At 43.7% G+C, this 27,390-nt stretch overlaps 1 pseudogene; it reads left to right on the top strand.

Annotated features, from left to right (window-relative positions):
* Positions 1-112: 112 nt before the first annotated feature.
* On the top strand, positions 113-24,863 carry LOC125582285 (annotated as a pseudogene).
* Positions 24,864-27,390: the final 2,527 nt, after the last annotated feature.

The raw sequence follows: 27,390 nt of genomic DNA, 5'->3' as shown, positions 1-27,390 counted from the left end.
TATTATATTGAGCTAAATATAATAAAATTGTATTAAATTTATAAATTTTATTTTCATAAGCATAAAACATTTATGTTCGAAAATAAAATCTAATACGTTGGTAATACGGGTTAACATTAGCAAACTATATAATACATGTATAAAAATTAGAACACAACAAAATTGTGTCTTATTTGAAAACAAAATCTGACTACACTATATATATTTCTATGATAGTATAGATTTAAAGTTGTGTTTATGGAAAAAACATATTATGTGTAGAAAAAAATCTATGTTTTTATTATGTTAAATTCAAAGTTTAATAATTGTTCTAAATTAAAAGCAATTAAAAATAGAAGGAGAAAACATATTTGTAAGAATAAAAAAAGTGTATGTCAAAGGTAATATGGCAATTATTATACAAATATCATAGCCTAAGTTATCTTATCGTTATATGCTTAATTTGACGATCTGTTATAGACATGAACCCAAATTTCCCTATTTATTTACCTAATTTGCACTTAAAGACCATTACCTGGTTAGAACTAAAGAGGCGTAAACTCAATCTCTCTCTCTCTCCCTCCTAAAGGAAAATGGACTCTGTGGCGTTATACTGCACCGCTGCTCTCGTCGCCCGCGGCATATACTGGTTCATATGCATCCTAGGTCCAGTAGAGAGAAAGGGCAAACGAGCCTCAGATCTCTCCGGAGGCTCAATCTCCGCCGAGAGCGTCAAAGACAACTACAACCAATACTGGTCTTTTTTTTTTTTTTTTTTTTTTTTTTTTTTAATACTGGTCTTTCTTCCGCAAACCAAAACAGATCGAAAGTACCAGACTTCGTCACACGTTCTACAACCTCGTCACAGACATCTACGAGTGGGGATGGGGACAGTCTTTCCACTTCTCCCCTTCAATCCCCGGAAAATCCGTCAAGGAAGCCACGAGGATCCACGAAGAAATGGCCGTTGACCTCATCAAAGTCAAACCGGGACAGAAGATCCTCGACGCTGGATGTGGTGTCGGTGGGCCAATGAGAGCCACGCGGCTCATTCAGATTTCAAAGGCCCATGTTGTAGGGATCACCATCAACGACTATTAAGTCAAACGCGCGAAACTACGCAACAAGAAAGTGGGTTTGGACTCTCTATGCGACGTCGTTTGCGGAAACTTTTTAAAGATGCCTGTTTGATCGAGAAACGGTAATAAATAAGATGTTGGTTTAAACAAAAACGTCTTATTAATGGTCGAAGGGAAAACGTTCAGTCGGTTACAAGGGAAAAGAAGAGAGCGCGACAGCAAGGAAGCCGGTGGCTCGATAAGCTACCGGAAAAGTACAACTAACGGCGAGATGAAGCAAAGGTGAAAACCCTAATCTAGCCGCCAAGTGTTAGTCAGTGATTTCGGATCCTTTTCTCGTTGTCTCTCCTTTCCCTTATATAGATGTCCTGATGCCTCGTCCTTGACCTAATTTACGCCATCTTGGTGGGCCTCCTCTGCTGGGCCGAGAAGCCCGTAGGCGTCCGAGCAGCAGCTGAGCCGAACGTACTTCAGTCGATGATGATCAACTAAAAGTACTCAAGAGTCAAGCCGAGAGACCTGACTCTCGAGCCGACCGATCGAGCCGTCGCTCTTCCTAATTCGGGCTAGGCCTTCCTATTCCTCGGGCCTTGTGGGATGGTCAAATCCATCATCTACAGTAAGTCCCCCCCTAGTCCATTAGTGAGCGGAGTGCTTTCCAGCTCGTGATGGATTCTAAGGTTTGGAGGTTTGAGGGAATAGGAGGCCTGTCGGAAGGTTAGAACGGTTGGTCGATGAGTCGCACAGCGTTGTTCTCTCGAAAGCGAGCAGTAGAGGCTTTTATCTCTTCTTTTGGTCGTCGTGTCGCAGGAAGGGTTCATCGCGAAGGTTCGCTGGACATTTGGGAGAGTTTCAAGGCCCATTTAGGCCCGTTTAGGCTTAATGACGACACCTCGAATCCCCCCCCTTTTTTTTTAAATGAACCGAGAAGTCGAAACGTCGCGAGGGTCCGCTGGGTTTTTAGGGCGGATTTCGAGGCCCGTTTGGGCCCGAATAGACCTAATGATGGCGCCTCGAGTTTCCCCCCTCTCTCTTTCCTTTATCTCTCTAAGCGTTGTTAGATTCATTCGAAACATTCTTCACCGTTCCGTTCTGCGATGTCGTCGGGTCAGAGGCTATCGAAGCAACAGAAGGGAAAGGCAATCGCAGCGACGTCGAATCCGACAAGGAATCCCGACGGGGGTCGTGTCGGAGATCCGGAGGCGATTCATCGCGCGGCGATGATGGACACGGCGAATCTATCTCGCTCTCATCGACTTCTGGTTGCGGATGCTGCGAGACTCGCTAGAGAAGGATGTCAGAACGTCGTTGCGAGGGATGCAATGGAATGTTCGAGAGACGGGCAGAGCGGGGCGATGCCTGTTGACTCGATCACCCTGAGAGCTCGACCTGCGGAGGTTGGTCTCTCGGAGGACGATGATTCCGAGGCCGAGTTCTTCCCGACCACCTTTTACCCCGACGGGATTTTCGAAGAGCTTCCTCAACTCCATCCCGATTTATTGCGTCCTGCCTTCTTGGCCGGTCAGGACTGGGAAGGCGTAGAGAAGACGAAGTCGACTCTTGGAAGCGTGAAGAGGGTTCTTCAGGCTGCGGGTGCCGTAGGTGTGACCTTCCTTGTGCCTACGGAAGCGCAGAGACCCTGGTCTCCTCCGATGGGGTACCAGACGGTGTACGAATCCTATTTTCAGGAAGACACTCGTTGCTGGTTCCCCATCCCGCGACTGATCACAGCATACGCCAGACGTCGAGATCTCACGATCAGTCAGCTGCTGAATGGCTCGCTGCGTCTAGCGGTCACTTTGTCGGTTTTGGCGGAGCAAATCGACATGCCGATGAGCGTTAGGTCGTTCGAGGAGATGACCTCGATAACCGACATGAAAGATGGCACTTACTCGGTGAAGATGAGACCGAACTGCAATGTGTGTGCCGGTCATCCGAATAAGACGCAGAACTGGCAGCGCTTCTACTTCTTCCTTAAGTCCGACAGCTTGGCCTTCGAGGAGCCTCCCCAAGATGATTACCGAGTTCTTTGGAACCGTTCTTGCGGTAGAATATTCTGTCGCGAACCGTAAGCGATTTGTCGATTCTAACCAACCATTGTTTTTTGCTTTGTATGCAGTTGGCCATCCTACCTCCTCTGTTTATCCCGAAGATTTCTTGAGGAGTGTTCGCGCCGTCGCTCTGCTTCGAGTCTATCGTTGGTCCGAGAAACGGTAATAAATAAGATGTGGGTTTAAACAAAGACGTCTTATTAATGGTCGAAGGGAAAACGTTCAGTCGGTTACAAGGGAAAAGAAGAGAGCGCGACAGCAAGGAAGCCGGTGGCTCGATAAGCTACCAGAAAAGTACAACTAACGGCGAGATGAAGCAAAGGTGAAAACCCTAATCTAGCCGCCAAGTGTTAGTCAGTGATTTCGGATTCTTTTCTCGTTGTCTCTCCTTTCCCTTATATAGATGTCCTGATGCCTCGTCCTTGACCTAATTTACGCCATCTTGGTGGGCCTCCTCTGCTGGGCCGAGAAGCCCGTAGGCGTCCGAGCAGCCGCTGAGCCGAACGTACTTCAGTCGATGATGATCAACTAAAAGTACTCAAGAGTCAAGCCGAGAGACCTGACTCTCGAGCCGACCGATCGAGCCGTCGCTCTTCCTAATTCGGGCCAGGCCTTCCTATTCCTCGGGCCTTGTGGGATTGTCAAATCCATCCTCTACAGTAAGTCCCCCCCTAGTCCATTAGTGAGCGGAGTGCTTTCCAGCTCGTGATGGATTCTAAGGTTTGGAGGTTTGAGGGAATAGGAGGCCTGTCGGAAGTTTAGAACGGTTGGTCGATGAGTCGCACAGCGTTGTTCTCTCGAAAGCGAGCAGTAGAGGCTTTTATCTCTTCTTTTGGTCGTCATGTCGCAGGAATGGTTCGTCGCGAAGGTTCGCTGGACATTTGGGAGAGTTTCAAGGCCCATTTAGGTCCGTTTAGGCTTAATGACGACACCTCGAATCCCCCCCCCTTTTTTTTTTTAAATGAACCGAGAAGTTGAAACGTCGCGAGGGTCCGCTGGGTTTTTAGGGCGGATTTCGAGGCCCGTTTGGGCCCGAATAGACCTAATGATGGCACCTCGAGTTTCCCCCCCTCTCTTTTCCTTATAAATACGCAGATCCCCTTTCATTTCTTCAAGTTTTTCTCCGCGATCAAAGGTACTTTCTCTCTCTTTCCTTTATCTCTCTAAGCGTTGTTAGATTCATTCGAAACATTCTTCACCGTTTCGTTCTGCGATGTCGTCGGGTCAGAGGCTATCGAAGCAACAGAAGGGAAAGGCAGTCGCAGCGACGTCGAATCCGACAAGGAATCCCGACGGGGGTCGTGTCGGAGATCCGGAGGCGATTCATCGCGCGGCGATGATGGACACGGCGAATCTATCTCGCTCTCATCGACTTCTGGTTGCGGATGCTGCGAGACTCGCGAGAGAAGTATGTCAGAACGTCGTTGCGAGGGATGCAATGGAATGTTTGAGAGACGGGCAGATCGGGGCGATGCCTGTTGACTCGATCACCCTGAGAGCTCGACCTGCGGAGGTTGGTCTCTCGGAGGATGATGATTCTGAGGCCGAGTTCTTCCCGACCACCTTTTACCCCGACGGGATTTTCGAAGAGCTTTCTCAACTCCATCCCGATTTATTGCGTCCTGCCTTCTTGGCCGGTCAGGACTGGGAAGGCGTAGAGAAGACGAAGTCGACTCTTGGAAGCGTGAAGAGGGTTCTTCGGGCTGCGGGTGCCGTAGGTGTGACCTTCCTTGTGCCTACGGAAGCGCAGAGACCCTGGTCTCCTCCGATGGGGTACCAACGGTGTACGAATCCTATTTTCAGGAAGACACTCGTTGCTGGTTCCCCATCCCGCGACTGATCACAGCATACGCCAGACGTCGAGATCTCGCGATCATTCAGCTGCTGAATGGCTCGCTGCGTCGAGCGGTCACTTTGTCGGTTTTGGCGGAGCAGATCAACATGCCGATGAGCGTTAGGTCGTTCGAGGAGATGACCTCGATAACCGACATGAAAGATGGCACTTACTCGATGAAGATGAGACAGAACTGCAATGTGTGTGCCGGTCATCCGAATAAGACGCAGAACTGGCAGCGCTCCTACTTCTTCCTTAAGTCCGACAGCTTGGCCTTCGAGGAGCCTCCCCAAGATGATTACCGAGTTCTTTGGAACTGTTCTTGCGGTAGAATATTCTGTCGCGAACCGTAAGCGATTTGTCGATTCTAACCAACCATTTTTTTTTGCTTTGTATGCAGTTGGCCATCCTACCTCCCCAGTTTATTCCGAAGATTTCTTGAGGAGTGTTCGCGCCGTCGCTCTGCTTCGAGTCTATCGTTGGTCCGAGATCTCCGTCGAAAAGATCCGTGAACTTAAATACCGAATCGCTCGAAGTATGTTCTCTCGCACCTCTAGACTGTGCTCTTTTAGTCGCAAGTTTTATCTGTCGCGTCATGACCCTTCTGCCTTATGTTTTCAGGAGAGTGGAGATCCGACCTTCCGACCGTTCTTCCCATTCGCGCTAAGCGACTGGACATCTTCCCGAGAGACATCCAAAAACAAATTACCGAGGCGAAGAAGATGGGTACTCTTCCTGATTTGAGCGCAATAATAGCGGCCCAGCTGGGGCTGACTAGCGGGGAAGGACCCTCAACGGCGGTTCCTCGTTCTGACGAGGTTTTCCCTTCCGATGCCAGAAGTGCCGGGAGGAGTACTAAGGAGACGAGTGATGTCCCTCCTTCCAGTGAGCCCCGGAAGAAGAGCAAGAAGAAAAGGACAAAGAAGAAGTCCGCCGGCGAGCAGTTGGAAGATGCTGACGAGCAGATCGAGCAAGAGGAAGAGGATGCTCGAGGAGAAGAAATTCAGCCCGAAGAGGGGGGTTCTGAGGCTGAAGCCTCGGAGGGACGGAACGACGAGGAGGGAGTAAGTGATGGAGGGGAACGCGAGACTTCTCTTAATGCCGCCTGCTCGGGTGATTCCGAGGAAGATAGCGAAGGGTCGCCACTCCTGATAAGGAGGGGAAATGACGAAGACGATGATGAGAGGCGGTCTCCTGTTCTGACGTTTCCTCGCGAGAGAACTCCAGTTCCCGTCGGAGGAGGGGCCGTCCAGACCGGTACTTCTTCCCGTGGCTCCGCTATCCTAAGGAGGGCTCCCGGACTCAGCTTTCCCGATAAGGTCGACTTCCACTATGAGGGACCGGCTCCCTTAGTGTACGTTCCAGAGAAATGTGGGGAGTTTCTCTGTCAACTAAGAGGGAGGGCGAAACCTCTTCCTGCTGTGAAGGACCTTATCTTCGGGGGTGAATACGAAGAAGCTGCAAGGGCCAAACTGCTGGTAAACGGCTTGGTCCTCTTTTTTTGTAAATTCCTTGACTCCTAACCTCTCACGATTTCCATTGTGTCGCGTGTTCAGGGTGATAGCACGATGAATGTCATGATTGATAAATACAACGCGGCCCTTAAAGGAGCCTTGGAGGAGCTCGAGCTGGCCAAGAAAGAGTTTGCTGAGAAGGAAGAGGTTTCTGCTCGTCAACTGAACGAATCAAGGGCCAATCTGCAGAAGCTCGACGGGGTGATGGCCCGCACCGTTGCTCGACGCGATGAGTTTAAAGCCGCGCTGGAGTCGTCTCGAAGAACCATCCGCGAGCTTGAACAGAAGAATGCTGACCTCGAGAGCGAGAGGGCTTCGCTCACTGCCACGCACGAGCGAGAGATGAAACGTCTGAGAGACTCCAGAATCTTGGAGGTGACGAGAGAAAGGGGGAGAGTTGAGGCGGAAATGACCGCCAAGGCTAGTCGTTGCTTCGCCAGGATTCGTTCTCGAGAGGAGCGTCGGGGTCCTTACGACGAGGCTCGGTTACTTTACAGCCAAGCCTTTGGGACTAGGAAGTGCCTCGAGGCCTTGAAAGGAGCCGGGAACGACATACCGCAAGCCTCTATTGATATGTTCGTCGAGTACGAGAGGAAGTACGAACAAGAGGCTGAGCAGCTGAAGGTTGGCGAGATCCCTGAAAGCGATTTTAGACTCTCTCCTCTCGTGTTGGAGTCTCAGTTTGTGGATGCTCGGATTCTGGCGGGTCTCGATCCGTATGGTTCCAACGCTGGCTTAATTGATCCGGAGACCGCGGCGAATCTGCATGTCTCGTGTACTCGTCCGGTCGGAGAAAGGCGCGAGGAACCGACGCTTCCTATCGAAAACCCTTTGACTGTTCTTGAGGAAGGGGTGCCTGGTCGAGGAGCCCGAGTCGATGGAAATAACGTTCCTGTCCTCGTGCTTTCAGACACTTCAGTCGAGGGTCGCGATTCGCCGCCTCCAGAAGAGTCTCTTCGGGATGGCGAGGAAAACACTGGCGAGGTGTCGGAAGGTGTCGGAGGATGCTGCGGTGCAAGTCTCTCCGATTGCCCGCGAATCGAGCGTCAGGGCTTCGGAGCTTTCCGCCCTTAATGATCGCGAGAGTGATCGGGAAGCTTAGTTTTCCTTGTTTGTTGTTTTCTTTTGAGTCTCGGAGGACTTATGTTGCTGCCTTTTAGACTTTTGCCTTTCGAGGCTTCTACTTTGTTGTTCCTCTGTTACAACTCTTCGAATCGTATTATCTGTTTGTCTTTTATTGTACTTGTCTATCAAATGCATGATTTATCAAGATTTGAAGTGACTGTTTGTTTAGTATAAACATTATTCGAGATATCGAATCGTTGTAGTGTTGAGCTCGTTATGACGTTGTCTCGGCCGATTTCTTTGACTCGCGATCGTTCGTCATTTGAGTTTAATTATAATCGAGATATCGAATCGTTGTATTGTTAATCTCGTTATGACTTTGTCTCGGTCGATTTCTTTGACTCGCGATCGTTCGTCGTTTAGTTATAAGTCCTCGACTTTGACGGTTCCAAATCGACCCTAGCGTAATTTTCAAGCGTTCGGTGGGCCAAACTTTACTTTAGTAAATTACAGGGTGAGTTGGAGTCATTGTCTCGGTCGTGTTGGTTTAAATCGCAACACGGTCGACTCCCGTGAATACGTGTTTGATCAGGACATATCCATCGTGGGACGCGAGTACCGATACACTTGTTCGAGAAGCCGGGACGTGCTCGCATCGGCACCGCTTAAGTGATCGTCTGCTTCGGAGATCGATTCCTCGGGGAGGGGGTTTGTATTTTTTTTATTTCGGCTGGACCCCTTTTTCTTTTGGGCTGCCTACGTGTCCCTTTGTGGGAATCAAGCCATTCGTAGTTCTTAGATTGCGAGTAAAAGTGGCTTTTGAGGCGCATTTACTCGGTTTTTTTTTTTTTTTTTTTTTAGGAGACCGAGTAAAAGTGGCCTTAGTGGCGCATTTACTCGGTAAAGTGTTCGTTTTGACTAAGGATGGAAGAGGCGGAGATGTTTGGAGTTCCAAGCTCTCGGTACTGCTTCGCCTGTTGAAGTCTCGAGGCGGTATACTCCTGGTTTGATGACTTCGACTATCTTGTATGGTCCTTCCCAGTTGGCTCCAAGCTTGCCGGCTTTCCACTCCTTAGTATTTTCGAAGACCTTTCTTAAAACAAGATTGCCCATTTCGAGGGGACGCGACTTAACCTTTTGGTTGTAGTAGCTCTCGATTTGATGCTGGTAATTTTGGATACGGAGCAGTGCTTGGTCGCGCTTTTCCTCGATGTCGTCGAGTGCGTCGAGCAGCATGTCACGGTTGAGTTCGACGTTTTGTGGCATTCGTGATCGGCGCAAACTCGTCACATTCACTTCTGCGGGAGCCATTGCCTCGACGCCGTAGGCCATTGAGAAGGGCGTGGCCTTCGTCGCTCCGCGAGGAGTTGTTCTGTGGGACCACAGGACACCATCTAGTTCATCCGCCCAGCAACCCTTCTTTAAGTCGAGTCGTTTCTTCAGACCGTCGATGATGGTCTTGTTCGTCGACTCAGCTTGGCCGTTACTCTGCGGGTTTCTCGGGGTCGACATGTTGAGTCGAATGCGCCATCTGTCGCAGAATCCCTTGAAATGATGCGAGATGAATTGCGAACCGTTGTCTGTTATGATCTCGTATGGGAGCCCGTGTCGGCAGATTATGTTCTTCCAGACGAAGTTTTGCACCTCCTTGTCGGTGATGTTGGCATAGGCTTCGGCTTCGACCCACTTGGTGAAGTAGTCTGTGAGGACCAGGATGAACTTCTTTTGGCGAGATGCCGGCATTGGACCGATGATGTCCATTCCCCATCGCATGAATGGGTATGGAGCAGTTAGGGTATGAAGGAACTGCGTTGGGCTGTGTAAGGTGGGAGCATGACGCTGGCATTTGTCGCACTTGCGCACGTATTTCTCGCAGTCGGCGTTCATGGTTGGCCAGTAGAATCCCAGATTCTTCACTTTTAATGCAAGAGCTCGTCCGCCCGAGTGATTGCCTGCTGCTCCTTCATGTGTTTCGGCCATGACTAGTCTCGTTTCTTCGCCGGAGATACATTTGAGTAGCACCTTCGTCGCGGTCCATCGGTGTAGTTCCCCGTCCATGACAACGTAGTGTGCACTACGTCGCTTCAGTCGCCGCGCGTCCCATTTCTCGGTGGGCAATAAACCTTCAGCGAGATAATCGATGAGTTCCTTGCGCCAATCTGTTGGCTGATCGTCCTGCGAAGGAGGTTCTGCTTCGTCGATGTCCATTGCTTCGCTAATCGCTGCTGCGATTGCAGTCTGTTCCGCCTTCGTGTCGATGCTCGGTTTCTCGATTTTATGGATTGGGATTGTCCTCTTGACTTGATCGTGTAGCTTGCTTCCTAGAGCAGCGAGGGCGTCGGCACAGACATTTTCTCCGCGAGGAACCTTCGTGAGTTCGAAGAACTCGAAGTCTCGCGTGAGGTCTTGGACGAGTTTGAGGTAGGCGTCCATCCTTTCGTTGCGGACGTCGTAATCGCCGAGGTACTGGCTTACAACAAGTTGAGAGTCGCAGTAAGCGCTGATCCTTTTGGCCTTTACTGCCTTGGCGAGACGGAGCCCTGCGATGAGGGACTCGTACTCAGCTTCGTTGTTTGACGCCGCAAAACCAAAACCGAATGACTGCCGGATGAGTTCTCCTGTTGGTGATTGCAGTTGCACTCCTGCCCCCGACCCTTTACTCGTGGATGAACCGTCAACGTGGAGGATCCAGTTCAAACTTGGTAGGATGAGGTCTTGCTCCAGCTCTGGTGTTAACTCGATCAAGAAGTCTGCAAGGACCTGTGACTTTGCTGCTGTGCGATTCTTGTACACGATGTCGTGTTCGCTCAGCTCCATCGCCCATTTAGTCAATCGTCCTGACTGGTTGGTATTCTGCATAACCGTTCAGAGTGGTTGGTTGGAGAGCACTCCAATCGTGTGCGACTTAAAGTAGGGTCGTAGTTTCCTGGCCGAGGTGACGACAGCTAAGGCCATCTTTTCGAGTGTTGGGTATCTCGTCTCCGGCTCGGTCATTCTTTTACTTGTGTAAAATATTGGTTTCTGTTCTCCCCGATCTTCTCGAATGAGCACGCTGCTGACAGCGGAGGATGTGACGGCTATGTAGAGAGACAATGTGTCGCCGGCTTATGGCTTTGATAGTACTGGGGGGTTGTGAGGTAGTGCTTTAGTTGATTGAACGCCTCTTCGCATTTCTCATCCCAGACGAACCTCTTGTTGCCCCTTAGTAGCTCGTAGAAGGGAAGACACTTATCGGTTGATCGCGAGATGAACCTGTTGAGAGCTGCTATCCGTCCGGTTAGTCGCTGTACTTCGCGGCTGTTCTTTGGGCTTGGAAGATCGAGGATCGCCGAGATCTGCTTGGGGTTAGCCTCGATTCCTCGTTGAGTGACAATGTAGCCGAGGAATTCTCCCGAAGTGACACCGAAGGTACACTTGGCCGGGTTGAGCTTCATCCCGTAGTCATTCAAGATCTTGAAGCAGTCGCGTAAGTTGTTTAGGTGATCGTCGGCCTTGAGCGATTTGACTAACATGTCGTCGATGTACACTTCCATGGTGTTGCCTAGCTGATCGGCGAACATTCGGTTGACGAGTCGCTGATAAGTCGCGCCGGCATTCTTTAGCCCGAAGGGCATCACCTTGTAGCAGTAGGTCCCTCTGTCGGTGATGAATGCCGTCTTCTCGCGATCGTCGGGATGCATCAAGATCTGGTTGTATCCCGAGAAAGCGTCCATGAAGGTTAGGAGTTCGTTACCAGCAGTTGATTCGACGAGACGATCGATATGAGGGAGTGGGTAACTGTCCTTTGGGCACGCCTTGTTGAGGTCCGTGAAGTCGACGCATATGCGCCATTTGCCGTTTTTCTTTTTGACGACAACCGGGTTAGCCAACCATTCGGGGTATCGGACTTCGGTTATGAAACCCGCGTCGAGGAGCCTGTCGACTTCTTCGTTTACGGCTTTAGATCGTTCTGGACCGAGTTTTCGTCGCTTCTGTCGGATGGGTTTGAACGTCGGATCGACGTGCAGTTCATGAGAGGTAACTGCGGGGTCGATCCCCTTCATGTCGGAAGTCTTCCAGGCGAACGTCGAGGCGTTGTCTTTGATGAAAGAGATGATCTGTGAACATACGTCGTCGGACAGGTAGACGCCAACTCGGATGATTTTCGTCGGGTCGGATTCATCAATTGCGACTTCGCGAACTTCCTCCTTCTGAGGGTATATCTTGTTGAGTGGTTTACTGACGGAGTTGACAAGGGAAGCTTGCTGCTGCATCTTTACAGTTGCGATCAGTAGTTCTCTTGCGGCTTGTTGATCGCCCCGAATCGTCTGAGTTTTGCCATCTTTTCCGGGAAACTTGATGCATTGATGATAAGTCGAAGGGACGGCTTTCATGGAATGCAGCCATGGTGTTCCGAGTATGGCATTATAGGGTGCTTTGGCGCGGATGACGGAGAACTTGACGGTGCGGGTTATACCACCTGCGTAAACTGGAAGGCGAATTGTCCCTATCATTTGCTCCGAGGCTCCGTTGAAGCCGGTGAGCGTGCGAGAGGAAGGCTTCATATCTTTTAAATCAACTCCCATTTTGTCGAGTGTGTCGCGAAAGATGAGATCGACTGAGCTGCCGGTATCAATAAGGACTTTTGCGACCAGACATTCGCCGATGTCAAGGTCGACGAGGAGAGGATCGTTATGTGGCATGTGGACGCCCTTGGTGTCTAGTGCCGAAAAAGTGATCTGGTGATCATTTTCGACTGGAAAAGGCCACTTCTGAGAGGTGGTTGCTTGACGTTTGTAATCTTTGACGGCTCAAACCGAGTCACCGCAAGGCGGTGATCCGCCCATTATGACACTGATGTGCGGGGCTCGGGTAGCTCGCATTGATTCGAGTTGCTTCCTCAAATCGTCGGTTGTGTTCTCGAATGTAGGAATTTCTGCGGGCTGTTTCTTTTTTGACTCAAGGCGTCGTCGCAGGTCGTCGGCCTTCGAATTGAGCTGGTCACGAAGGTCGCCAGTTTGACCGACTCTCCGAGCGTTGCATTTTGAGATGGTCGCACGGAGGTCGGTTGTTCCTGTGTTTTCGTTCGCGGCATTTTTTCGCTTCAATAGAATGCGTAGGTCTTTATCTTCTTTCGAGGGAGCGAGAGACTGCTTATCCTTGCTGTCCAATTTATCGCGCAGATCTGGTTGCACCGTCGGGACGTCGTCATCAGAGGAGTCGCAAGGGCGAGAGAGTATGACTTCCACTCGTCGCCGGTGACGCGGGTGTTCGTCTTCTGATGAATCGTTGGCGGGGCCGACGTTGTTGATGGGAGTGCGCTCAGGCCTTGCTCTCTCCAGCTTTTAGTGTTTTTCGGCGTCGTAGGAGAAGTGGGCATTTGGATTGTCCCATTAGTGATCCCGTCGAAAAACTGCCCGATGAGGACCTTGCATTCCTTCGTGTCATGGGAATCCCTTTTGTGGTAGAGGCACCATTTTTTCGTCTCCTCGGAGTTTGAACTCGCTGGTTCGGTTGGGGTTGATTGCTTCGGAGCGGAGTCTCGATCCCAGTGGTTCCAGCCTTTCTCTCGCGTGATGGCTGCTGATTTTGGAGATTCCTCATCATCGACCGAGCTAACGTAGCCTCGCTTCTGAGTGGTAATTCCACCGGAGGAGTGCTGGCGAGGCTCGGGGCGGGTGTCGTTTGTTCGGGAGGATCGCTGTCTCGCCGCTGCTTCTTTTGCGAACTTTGCTCTGGTGTCTTCTTCCATGCGGATAAAGTTGTGCGAGCGAGCGATGGCGTCGGAGACAGATTTGGTCGGGTATCGGTAAAGATCCTGGCGGAATGTGGAGTCGACGTGCAAGGTGTTCATCAAAGATTCGACGGCGATATGGTCGGGAATATCGATCTTCGAGACAATAGCTTTGAATTTCTCCATGAAGTCGCGGAGACTTTGGTCGCTGGCGTGAGTGAGGTTCCACAAATCTGACACGGTCGCTTCCTGGTTGGTGAACATGATATAGTTCTTAAGGAAAGCCGTTGAGAGGTCGTGGAAACAGTCGACGGAGTTCTCTCTGAGGCCGGTGAACCAAGTAAGGGCCGGGCCTTCTAGGGTTTCGACGAAGAGTTGGCAAAAGCCGGCGTCTTTGTCTTCGTCGGTCAGGTTTGCGTGTCGCATCGCTATGTTGAAAGACGTGACGTGAGTAGAAGGGTCGGAGAGACCTTTGAAGGTTGGAAGACGGAGTTTCTCCATCTTCTGTAGCCGCACGCCGGTAACCTTTTGCGTGAAGGGTGTACGAAGAGATTCCGCGAGTACATGCTCGATTTGGGGTGCGGACGTCGTCACCTGGTGGATCTTAGAATTGATATCGAGGACCGACTGTTTCAACGCGGCTAGTTCGCTTGCGGTGTGCGCATTGGTGTCGGTACCGGCGCTTTGGTTATCGTTATCCCGCGTAGGTGCGAAGTCGGTGGTTCGTTCTGTGGCGAACAGGTGTCGACGATACTGCGCCGTTGAAGCTTCGGCGTTTGCAGCGAGAGGAGCAAGGATCTTTGCTATCGCCGTGATTTGGTCAACTGCCGCCTTCTGCGCCGCTTCTTGTAGGGCGAGGCGTGCCAGGATAGTTTCCATAGATGCAGGATGGGGAAGTGGAGTTACTGGTGTAGGCGTAGGTGTCACCTCTGGAGCCGGTGTCACCTCGAGAGCTTCGCGCTCCTCGCCTGACGAAGAACTGTCATTGCTAACGACCATAGTTCCGACGTTACTTTGCTAGTTGCCCCACGGTGGGCGCCAACTGTTTGAACGAGAAACGGTAATAAATAAGATGTGGGTTTAAACAAAGACGTCTTATTAATGGTCGAAGGGAAAACGTTCAGTCGGTTACAAGGGAAAAGAAGAGAGCGCGACAGCAAGGAAGCCGGTGGCTCGATAAGGTACCGGAAAAGTACAACTAACGGCGAGATGAAGCAAAGGTGAAAACCCTAATCTAGCCGCCAAGTGTTAGTCAGTGATTTCGGATCCTTTTCTCGTTGTCTCTCCTTTCCCTTATATAGATGTCCTGATGCCTCGTCCTTGACCTAATTTACGCCATCTTGGTGGGCCTCCTCTGCTGGGCCGAGAAGCCCGTAGGCGTCCGAGCAGCCGCTGAGCCGAACGTACTCCAGTCGATGATGATCAACTAAAAGTACTCAAGAGTCAAGCCGAGAGACCTGACTCTCGAGCCGACCGATCGAGCCGTCGCTCTTCTTAATTCGGGCCAGGCCTTCCTATTCCTCGGGCCTTGTGGGATGGTCAAATCCATCCTCTACAATGCCGTTTGATGAAAACACGTTCGATGGTCCTTACTTTATAGAAGCGACATGTCACGCTCCAGAGCTAGAAGAAGTGTACGCAGAGATCTTCAGGGTGATGAAACCAGGTTCTTTATATGTTTCATACGAATGGGTCACGAGGGATAGAGAGAAGAGATGCTCGGGACTGAGTCAACATTTTTTTGGGCCTATGGGTAAAAAAAAAAATTTAGACTTTTAATGTTCATGTTTATTTAAAATCTAAATTTATTTTAGAAATTTTTATCATCAACATGTTTATAAAATTTTTGATAAAAACAAATTATATACATGTAAAATATTTTAGGGCCCCTTTTAAACCAAATTTAATAAATATTTAAAATTTTCTATATAAAATGTGTAATATAAAAAAATTTGGACCCTTAACTATCAATATCAAGTTACGGGGGGACACGGGTTTGGGCTCGGGGCGGTCGCACCGCTTGTCCCCCATATTAGCCAGCCCTCGAAATGCTCTTCATGGTCTGAGAAGGTACTCTGATATAGCTGCGACGGCTAAAAAAAGTAGGGTTTGAGATTGTGAAATAGAGAGATTTAGATAGGGGTGGGTAGGCCTGGGCATTTCGGGTATCGGTTCGGTTCGGTTCGGGTATTTCGGGTTTTTGGTAGTTCGGATAGGGCCTAGAGGATCCATTTAGTACTTGACCTATATTCGGTTCGGTTCGGTTCGGATAGTTTCGGGTTCGGTTCGGTTCGGATAGTAAATGTAGGAACCGGAAAATATCCGGAAAAAGTTCGGTTCTCATTTGGATCCGGTTCGGGTTCGGATAGTTCGGGTAGTTCGGATAATTTGGATAAAATATCGGTTATTTAGGGTAAAATATCAAATAATTAGGATGATTTAGATAAAAAATTTGGATATTTCGGATTACTTTGGATATTTCGGATAAAACTATCTGGATAGTTTCGGATACTTTCGGGTAGTTTGGATACTTTATAATAATTTAGTTATGCTCAACTATTTTCAGATACTTTTAATAGAATTTTAAATTAAAAATATATATTTAGTGATGTTATATGTATATATAATTAATATTTTTATATATTCGGGTACCCGTTCGGTTCTCGGTTCGGTTCCGGTTCGGTTCGGTTATTTCGGATATAAAAATATAGGAACCGTTCGGATATTTGAGGGTATTAGTCCGGTTCCGGTTTCGGGTATTTCTGTTCGGTTCCGGTTCGGTTCTTCGGTTTCGGTTATTTTGCCCAGGCCTAGGGGTGGGCATTCAGGTACCCATTCGGGTTCTGTTCAGATCTAATCGGGTTTCGTGTTTTCGGGTTTAAAGATTTCAGTCCCATTCGGGTATTTTTAATTTTCGGTTCGGGTTCGGTTCGGGTTCGGATAACCCATTTGATTATTTTTAAAATTTTAATATTCATTATATGCTTAAAATTTCTCAAAAACTATAAAACAAAATAATATATTACATAAATTTGTAAAATATATGTCAAAATACCTAAAATTAACATATAAATTGGTTTGATTTGAATATTTGGATAGAAAATCAATAGATATTTCAAGTATTTTGGTGTTTTGAATATATTTTAGCTATTTCAGATATTTATTTTTGACTATTTATGTATATTTTCAAGTATTTTATACAACTTAAAAGTATCTTATATATTTTGGATGTTTTTAATATATATTAAATCTAAAAATAAGTAATATATTTAGGTATATAAATCTATTTCAGTTATATTCGGGTACCCGAGATACTTTGGTTCGGGTTGGGTTCGGTTTCGGTTCTTTAGATACCAAAATGTTGAACCCGTTGGGATATTTAATCAATTTCGGTTCGGATTTGGTACTATTTTTTGGATCGGGTTCGGTTCGGTTTTTCAGATCCGGGTTTTTTCCCAGCCCTAGATTTGGCTAAGCCACCGGCTAGACCGTTGGTGGAGCAGGCTTAAGATGGGTCGTGTTGCTTACTGGAGAAACCATGTTGTGGTTGTGGTTCTGTCTGCTATTCACTAAAAGAAAACAGCATTATTCTGACGGACATTCCGACGGAAAATGAAATCCTCGGAATATCCCGAGGAATTTTTGGTTTCCTCGGAATTTCCTCGGAATATACCGACGGAATTCTGAGGAAATATAAATCCGTCGGAATATTCTTATGGAATACTGAGGAAAATGTATTCCTCGGAAAAAACTGATGAAGTCCGAGGATATATTATAGCCGTTAGAGAGCCGTTGGAGAGCCGTTGGGGATTTTAAAAATTCCGAGGAAATTCCGACGAACTAGCTGTTGGCGTCGGAATTCCGTCGGAATTTCCTCGGTCTGTCGGCAAGATTTCAACTATAAATACAAGCACCCCTCTTCCTCTTCATTCACTCCATATCTTCATCCTCCCTCTTACTCTCTTTACACACGAATTTGATTCATAAAAAAGTTGTCTTCTTCAAATTATTTTCGTTCTTGGATCGATCGACCTCATTTGGATCCGAACACGAGATTGCTTACGGAAGAATACCAACGAGGTATAACCGAATTCATGGGGTTAGTTCACCGACAACCGGAAGCAAAAACAGGTATGTTAAGATGTCCTTGCTCTAATTGTAAAAATAGAAAGGTTATTAAAGAGTGGGATGTTTGGACTCATCTATATTTGAGTGGTTTTTCACGAAGTTACAAAATTTGGTATCATCATGGGGAAACTGATTATGAACATGGTAGTACTAACGAACCTCAGCCAGCGGTTAGATTAGAAGAACCAATTAGAACGGATGTAGATTATGGTGTAGGTACTGAGCAGGTGGTAAATGATCATTTTAGAGGGGAAGATTTACCCAATGCACAAGCTATGAGATTTTATGATATGTTGGATGCTGGAAAGCAACCATTGTACGAAGGTTGCAGAGATGGTCATTCAGCTTTATCATCTGCTACAAGATTGATGGGCATTAAAACATATTATAATTTGGATGAAGACTGTGTGGATGCGATTGCTGATTTTGTAAAAGGTATTTTACCCGAGGATAATGTAGCTCCTGGTTCATACTACGAGGTTCAAAAACTCGTAGCTGGTCTTGGTTTATCATATCAGGTAATAGATGTATGCAGCGACAACTGCATGATTTATTGGATGGCGGATGAACAGCGGGTTACATGCAAATTTTGTGGGAAGCCTCGTTATAAAGATACGAGTGGAAGAGTTCCAGTGCCATATAAAAGGATGTGGTATTTGCCTTTGACGGAAAGGTTGCAGAGGTTGTATCTGTCTGAACGCACAGCGCAACCAATGAGATGGCATGCGGAGCACTCAACAGATAGTGAGATCAGACATCCTTCAGATGCAAAAGCGTGGAAGCATTTCCAATTAAAGTATCCCGACTTTGTGTATGAGAGAAGAAATGTCTACCTTGGATTATGTATTGATGGTTTCAGCCCGTTTGGCAAGAGTGGAAGACAGTATTCTCTATGGCCAGTCATTCTTACACCATACAACCTACCCCCAAACTTGTGCTTGCGACGAGAGTTTTTGTTTCTCTCGATTCTCGTTCCCGGACCAGAGCATCCTAAGAGATCACTTGATGTGTTTCTTCAGCCACTAATATATGAGTTGCAACAACTATGGGCTCAAGGTGCTGAAACATACGATGTTTCGTGTAAAGAAAACTTTCAAATGCGGGCAGTACTAATGTGGACAATAAGTGATTTTCCAGCATATGGTATGTTATCTGGATGGACAACGCATGGAAGGCTATCATGTCCATATTGTCAAGATAACACTGATGCTTTCCAACTAAAACACGGAAGGAAAACGTGTTGGTTTGACTGTCACAGGAGATTCCTACCACCTGATCATCCATATCGTAGGAGTAGGAATTTGTTTACGAAGAACAAGAGGGTGTTTGACAGTCCACCTCCGGAAATTTGTGGGAAAGATTTGAAGACACAACTAAGAGATTTTGGTGCAGAAAGGACGCCAGACGTCGGTGGACATGAGCGTTTTCCGGTAGATGCTGTTGGAGACCTACATAACTGGCACAAAAAAAAGTATTTTCTGGGATCTGCCATACTGGGAGGATCATCTGCTAAGACATAATTTAGATGTCATGCATATTGAGAAGAACTTTTTTGACAATCTCATGAACACGATCCTTAATGTTCAAGGTAAAACAAAGGATAATTTGAAGTCAAGACTGGATTTAGTCGATATATGTGCTCGTTCAGAACTTCATGTTGATGAGAATGGTAGGGCTCCCTTTCCCATATACCGACTTGATGCAGAGGGAAAAGATGCGTTCTTTGATTGGATTTCAAACGATGTGGAATTTCCAGACGGTTACGCATCTAATTTGCGTAACTGTATCGACAGAAAGGAAGGAAAGTTTACTGGCTTGAAAAGCCACGATTGCCATGTAATGATGCAGCGCCTCTTTCTGTTTGCCTTCAAGGAACTATTACCACGAAATGTTCATGAAGCAATTGCAGGGATAAGTGGTTTCTTCCGCGATTTATGCACGAGATCAGTGACTGTTGAAGGTATTGAAAATTTGAAGACTAACATAGCCGTGATTCAGTGTAACCTTGAGAAGATATTTTCTCCCTCATTTTTTGATGTTATGGAGCATCTTGTTATTCACCTGGCAAGAGAATTGGAACTTGGTGGTCCTGTGCAGTATAGATGGATGTATCTGTATGAGCGGTATATGTTCCATTTGAAGAATATGGTGAAAAATTTTAGTAGGGTGGAAGGTTCTATAGTCGCACATATGATCAATGAAGAAACTTCAAACTTTGCCGAGTACTACTTTCCAGCAGAAGTTCAGACCAAAAACAGAAGACCTGCTCGGCATGATGATAGAGGCGAACGGGCAACATATCATGTTACGGTTCCAGACATTTTCACAGACGTTGGACGACTTAGCAGAAAATAAAAGGACTGTCGACTTACTGAGTAGGAGCGCAGTAATTTGCAAACATATTTGCTCACCAACTGCGAAGATGTTCTTCAATATGAGAGGTAAATAAATTAGCTTACAAATTTTTATTTTAACAAGTTGAAATTTAAATCTTAATTAATTACATTATTGTCATCATATGTACACGATTTTCATGGCAGAAAAGCGGTTCGAATATAGATACGCCACAGAGGACGAACTAGAAGAAATGAAGCAGAGAGAATTTGCTGGCTGGATGTTTACTTATGTGAGTGCTTTAAACAAATTAAAATATCATTTATCACATATTTATACTAATTCACATTTATTGATATAACATATATATGTGCTATTAATAGGTGTATGCTGGTTTGGCCAGAGGTGAAACATTTGACGATTGAATACGCGAGATGGTCGTTGGACCAAACTTTGTTGTGAAGTCATATCCGAGATTTTGTACTCGAGGATATGCATTCACAACTCAGAAGAGGAGACGTTCGAGTACGACTTATGATGTTGGCGATTGTTCTGCATCAGGAGATGATGTATACTACGGACACATACATGAGATTTTTGAAATCAAGTATTTGGGCATGGTTGGATTGCGCTGTACTGTTTTCTATTGTGATTGGCACGACAACACTCTAGATCGAGGTGTGAGAACAGATGCATTTGGTGTTACATCAGTAAATTCGAGGCGAAAGCTGCAATATTATGATCCTTTCATTCTTGCTTCTCAGGCCGATCAGGTAATTAAATGTTAATTATTCAGAATGATTCATCATCATGTGTATTAATTTATAATTTTACTAATAATTTTTTAAATGTTATAGGTTTGTTATATCAAGTACCCCCGGGTAAGGAACAGAGATGATCCATGGGTTACTGTTACAAGACTCAACTCGAGAGGCCGAGTTCAGGGAAGTTCTGAGCTGGAAGACCCACTACAACCAAGCACATCCGGCAACTTAAGTGCAGCAAAAAATTTAGCTGGAGTTGGCCTTGTAGTCGATTTAACCGACTTCGGAGAGGAAGCCGTCGTTCACGTAGAGGATGAACCAGTGATTGGAGAGTTTCACCAAGATCCAGATTCAGATTCATCTGGTGATGATGACTCGGAAACAGACTAGCATCGACTTTTTTTTAAATAGAAATACCGAGGAAATTCCGAGGGAAGATAGGTTTTACTCGGAATTTCCTCGGAATATCGGAATAGACCTTGTCGATTTAGGGATTTGATTATAGAGTCTTTTTCCTCGGAATTTTCTCGGAATATTCTGACGGAATTCCGAGGAAGATAAGGGTTACCTCGGAATTCCCTCGGAATATTCTGAGGAAATTCCGAGGAACTAGGGGTTTTTAACCGAAAAAAACGTTTTGCGGATTGAATAACACGTATATAACCTTCATTACGTGTCTTAACCAGATTATTAAGTCAAACTTTAGTGTTTTACCCAATAACAAACACTTTTACGATTGCATGAACGAAAACCACACAACATAAGAGAAACACTTATACACTTTAATAAACGGTAAAAGGAATACTTACAATTATTTTTGAAATTTTGTTATTTCATGGTTTATGATCATCTATACAAAGAATCCTCAATGGTATGCATTACAATTGTATAAGAAGTGAAATACGGCAAAAAAAATCGATGTTTTGAAACCCCAAACCCTAGTTCCTCGGAATTTCCTCGGAATATTCCGACGGAATTCCGAGGAAGATAAGGGTTTCCTCGGAATTCCCTCGGAATATTCCGAGGAACTAGGGGTTTTTCACCGGGTAAACCAAGCCGCCAAAAATTTCGCGAAAATTGAATTAATGATTTCCGAGGAAATTCCGACGGAAATATTTAATTTGTCCGAGGAAATTCCGACGGCCATTTTCCGTCGGACGCCTCATTACATTAGGTCGAACTAGATCTTCTTCCCCATTTCTCTCTTCTTCTCTCCGCCGAACCTCCTTCTTCTCTCTCGCCGAACGCCTCCTTCTTCTCTCCGCCGAACGCCAAACGCCCTAATCCTCCTCAATTTCAGTCACTGATCATGTATGAACCCTATCCCACTCTCTTAGTTAGATTTGTTAGGTTTTTAAGTAGATTTGATGATTTTGGAATGATATTTATAGATTTTTGTCAGGGTGAATGGTAGGATTGTGTAAAATCGAGTTTGATTATGGTATTCACTTGATTTGGAATTTTTTTTTTAGTTTTTATTAATTTTGTGATTAAAAACTATTATTTGAGATTTTTGTTAAAAAAAAAAATTTTAAACATTTTCATATATATAATATAAATTTCTATATTCATTTAACATTTTTTAATATTATTAAAACTATGTTTTGTAATTATTAAACTATTTTTTATTTATTAAAACTATTTTTTCAACCTCTGTAACTATTTTTTATTTATTAAAACTATTTCTTTGTATTTATTAAACTATTTTTTATTTATTAAAACTATTTTTTGTAATTAGTAAACTATTTTTTATTTATTAAAACTATTGTTTTGTAATTATTAAACATTTTTAATATTATTAAAACTATTTTTTTTAATTATTAAACTATTTTTTATTTATTAAAACTATTTTTTGTAATTATTAAACTATTTTTTATTTATTAAAACTATTTCTTTGTAATTATTAAACTATTTTTTATTTATTAAAACTATTTTTTGTAAAACTATATATTTATTTGTGATTAAAAACTATTTTTTAAATATGTTTTTTTTTTTATTTATTAAAATTATTATAACTAATTTTGAAATATGTTTTTTTTTAATTTACAGGTCTAATGATGATCAGACCCGCCTCGACAGCGTCGTGGTCTTGGTGGTACGGGGAGCCAGTCTCGGGATTCCAGCCAGATTCAGGATTCCGCTTCGCCCCACAGCTCCTACCATACATCTTCCTCTCCATTTCCCGCTTCTGCTCCTCTCGCTCTCCCTGCTGCACCCGCTCCTGCTCCTCCGGGTCCTCCGGGAGTGATGAGTGTTGCAGAGTTGGTTCGACAGCCCGGTGGTGACCATCTTCCCTATCTCACTCCGTATCCACATGGAGGGGGTCAAACATGGTAATTAAACATATTTTTTTCATTAAAATTTGATTCGGTATTGATAATTTGTTCTTTTTATTAGGTTCAACCGATCCGGGAACGGGATCAGCGCATGGATCAACCGTATGATGTACTCGGCCCTCGACAAGGGACATCCGACTTTCACTGACTTCCCTACCGAGAAGCAGCATCTGTGGTTTCGTCAGTTTGCGGTAAGTATTCTAATTTTTTACTTATATTTTTAATCTTTAATATAAATTTTCTACTAATTGTGTTTTTTTTCAGCAAGAATTCAACTGGAATTCCGATGAGACGCTCTTTATCTATCACCACTTCGTCCATAAAGTTATGGACAACTTTGGGAAGCAGATCCACGAGTGGAAGAAGAAGTGGGAAATCAACAAGGTTGTTTTTAATTTATTAAACAATTTTTTAATTTATTAAACTATTTTTTAATTTATTAAACTATTTTCTTTTTTTTATTAAAAGGTCCCAAAGTCGATCAACAACACGGTCTGGACGGAGTTGTGTGCGCATTGAGATAAGGAAGAGACGAAAGAAACTTCTTCCACCAACTCCACCAACCGCAGGAGCGACCGTAAAGGGAAGGGCGTCTTCAAGCATAACTTGGGTGCTCAATCTATTGCCACTCTGGGGATCGCATGGTAAGTTCAGCTGCTTTTTCTTCAATTATTTAAGTTTTGAAATTTTATTTTTTTGTGCATTTCTTCTAATTTCTAATGTTTGTTTAATTAATGCTTTTTTCAAGGCGGAAGAAAATGATGGCGAGCCGGTTGATGATCTCGCCCTAATGAAGAGGGCGTATACCAACAAGAAGACCGGCCAGATTGATGACGGTCTTGTGAGGGAAGTGATCACCCTGGTCCAAACTCAGGTGCAAGACGAAGTGTCTCAGCTTCAAACCGAGGATGACGATTCGACGGCTTCGACCAACTTGTCCCGGTTTCGAATCAACGAAATCGTTGAATCGGTAATTTTTTTTTTTTAAGTTCAATTCATTTATTTCTTGATTTTTATTTTATCATCTTTTTATATTATTTAAATTTGACTATTTTCTATTTCAGTCGGTTCCAAAGAAGAAGGGACGTTTGGTCGGTTTGGGTCGTCGCACCCGGTCGGTTTGGGTCGTCGCACCCGGTCGGTTTGGGTCGTCGCACCCGGTCGGTTCCTCCTTCTTCTGCACCACCGCCCTTTGTTGATCCAGAAGTACTTACGGCTCAGTTGAAGGACAAGGATGATCGCATATCTTTGTTGGAGACCCAGATGGCGGCTCAACAGGCGGGCTATGAGGCACAGAAGAGGCTGAACCAGCAAATGATGGAGATGATGCAGAGGATGTACCCGAACGAGGTGTTCCCGAACGTGCAAGACCCGTAGTTTTTTTTTTCAAAAACTCGAAATGTTTTATTTTTATTTGTACAACTTTGAATATTATCTAATATGTTTTCAATTTTAATTTTAACTTTATATTTTCGAATTTAAATTTCAAAATTTTTATTTTTTTAAAAAAAATTAATTTTTTTTGAAATTCCGAGGAAATGAACCCTCGGAAATTTCCGACGAACATTTCTTCGGAATATACCGAGGGACTCCTTCCTCGGAATATACCGAGGGACCCATTCCTCGGAATATACCGAGGGACCCATTCCTCGGAATTTTCCGAGGGCTCCGTTCCTCGGAAATTCCCGATGAAAATTCCGAGGAACATTTCGTCGGAACTTCCGATGATTGGACCATCGGAAAGTCCATCGAAATATCCCGAGGAAGTTTTCCCTCGGTATATTCCGAGGATCTTTCCGACGAACTGGTGGTCCTCGGAGTTTCCTCGGAAATTCATTTCCTTGGAATTCCGTTGGAAATTTCCGAGGGATTTCCGAGGAGTTATTTCTGAGGACTTGTTATTCCGACGACATACCGACGATTTTTTTCCCTCGGTATGCTGCTGTTTTCTTGCAGTGATTGGGGTTGCACCTAAAGTAACCGTTGATGTTCATGAGATGTTGTTTAAGACTTCTGATTATTTGACTAGAGGTGGTGAGACTGGAATCTTCACTCATAGTGATTAGCTTTCGGTCTTTCCACCGTAGGATCTGCCGTTTTTCGCGCCGGCGAATAAACGTGGGATAAGCACGTGTAGTGTTGGTTTTGAACTTTTTAGAGTCAATGAGTTGTTTAGCAAATTAGGACGTGATTATGTGTCTACATTGTGTTAGTTGATAGTGGTAAGCGACTAAGTTGAGTGGTCGTGGTATTTGTGGGCCGCCCGATATGTATATTTAGTGTCTACATGTGTACACGACTCAAGGTACTAGAATGTTTGAAACACATATACACGTCTAGTGTGTTCTGTTTGTCAGTGGACGTTTGGATCAGACCTGAGAAAATATCCAAAATATTTAACAGCTGAGGCTTTTCGAGAATCATATTACGAGTTATTAAACCGCTTAAGTTGATCTTACTTGGCTGCTGCCTGCCGATGGAAATTTCCAAAATATATCAATGTTGTCTTGGTGCAAATAAATTCTCCATCTAATTTCAAATAATATTTTTCAGCTTATTATACAAGTTAAAAATATGTTCTAGTTACCTTATATAATTTACAATTCATTAATATTGAATACTAAATGAGTAAAATCTATTCATCAAAAAAAAAAAAAAAAAACTTAAAATCTACAAAACATAACGGTTGCAACTGGATTAACCATTTTTGGAATGAAATGTTTTATAATGATCAATTCCATAAAAAAATTTACCATTTAACATGAATAGAATGAAATGCTCATTCCATCAATTCCAATTGCACATAAGCTTCATAAGACATCCGCTTCCCGCTTCGGAACCGGAATCGAAATAAGAACCTTGTGGAAGCTTATGGAATCTCACTTCCAAAACGCTTGTAAAATATTCCCTTTAAAAACACGTTGGAAGCTTACGATTCCGTTTTGAAATCACACTCCATTTTTTTAAAGAAAAACACAATGTCTTATATTAATAAAATAATAGTTTTTTATTTATATAAAATCTAAATTTTAATAGTATCGAATAGAGAGAATAGAAATATACAAATATTAAAATTAATACTATAAATTATCTTTATGCATTGAGGTTTTTATTATAGATAAATTATATATTCAAATATATTATGTCAGTTGATTATAAGTATTAAAAATAATTAATGTAATAATTTATTTCAAATTCAATTTATGTGTATTTTCACAGTTTTAATATGAATTATTTCAAAATTATTATAAACGAATAAATGCTTTATTTTAATTATAATTTTTAGTTCTAGATTTTTTTTAAAAAATTCTTATATATATATATATATATGGACACGCTTCCAATACGTATCCGGTTCCTAATTTTTTTAAAAAATCTCGCTTCTGCGCTTCTGCTTCCACCTATCCGTTCTCGTTTCCATGTAACATAGAACAAAATATTTCAAAACAATTTTGATAAGAAATAAATAGAATGAATCCATTCCATTTTTCTACTACATTCCATTCTTCTCTATTCTATTTATTCTTTTTTTTTTTAATTTACCAGTTACGACCAACATTCTATCCACATTCCATTAACCTCTACTCAATTGCTTTTAGAATCAACTAGATTTTTTAACCGCGCTACGCGTGGATAAGATATTATATGTATTTCTCAATTCTAAAATAATAATATATAATATTGTATTATATTATTTAAAGAATATAAAATAAGACTACATAACATAAATATATTTTTTAAATTTTCTTTGCGGAAATCATCATGTTGTTTGATTGTTGTACTTGATTCACATATTTGCATAGATATTTGTGATAGATGAATAACTATATTTTTATTATCAGTAAATAATATATTTATTATATAATATAAGAAAAATAAAATTATTTACTTTTTAAACAAACTTGTCTCATGTTGGGGACTCGGTTATAGACATATTATATTCGAAGGAAACATTTTTACAGTTATCAATCTTCTTAACAGTCAAGAAACAAATCTGAATATCAAAACAATATCTCATATGATCTCTTTGTGGAATAACTGCTCTGAAAAAATTGAATTTAGGCATAAAAAAGGACTGTAAATGGATATGCAGATGTGTTATCTAAGTCAGCTTTACAAAGTACTATTCATAGTTCATATATCATTTATGTCCATCCTATTTTTTGTCTATCATTTCTTAAACATCTTGAAATAACTAATGCTAATTAATAATAAACTTTTGGCAGGTAAACAAAATCAAATTTGTCTAATTATCGCTTAAATATTTTATTAATATTGTCTAAGAAGCTTTCAAGTGATATCATAGTTAAGTTTTTATTAGTTTTTTTTGTTAATTTTTAGAGTTTTTTGTATTTAAGATTTTTTTCCATATTAAGCCTCTATTTCTTTCACAGAATTGATATATATATATATATATATATTATAAAAATTACCATCAAAACAGTTTTAGTTATTTATTATTTTGTTTTTAATGAAAATACACTTTTTAAATAATTTAGTTTAAAATAAAATTATATATTAATTTGATGTATTCTAACAATTTGACAGATTTAATTAATTTCCTTTGGTAGATAACTTAAAAAGTTTCATATG

The sequence above is a fragment of the Brassica napus genome, chromosome C2 (genome assembly GCF_020379485.1).
Source record: "Brassica napus cultivar Da-Ae chromosome C2, Da-Ae, whole genome shotgun sequence".
Lineage (NCBI taxonomy): Eukaryota > Viridiplantae > Streptophyta > Magnoliopsida > Brassicales > Brassicaceae > Brassica > Brassica napus.
Note: the sequence above shows the minus strand (reverse complement) of the source record. Positions and strands in the feature narration are given on the sequence as shown.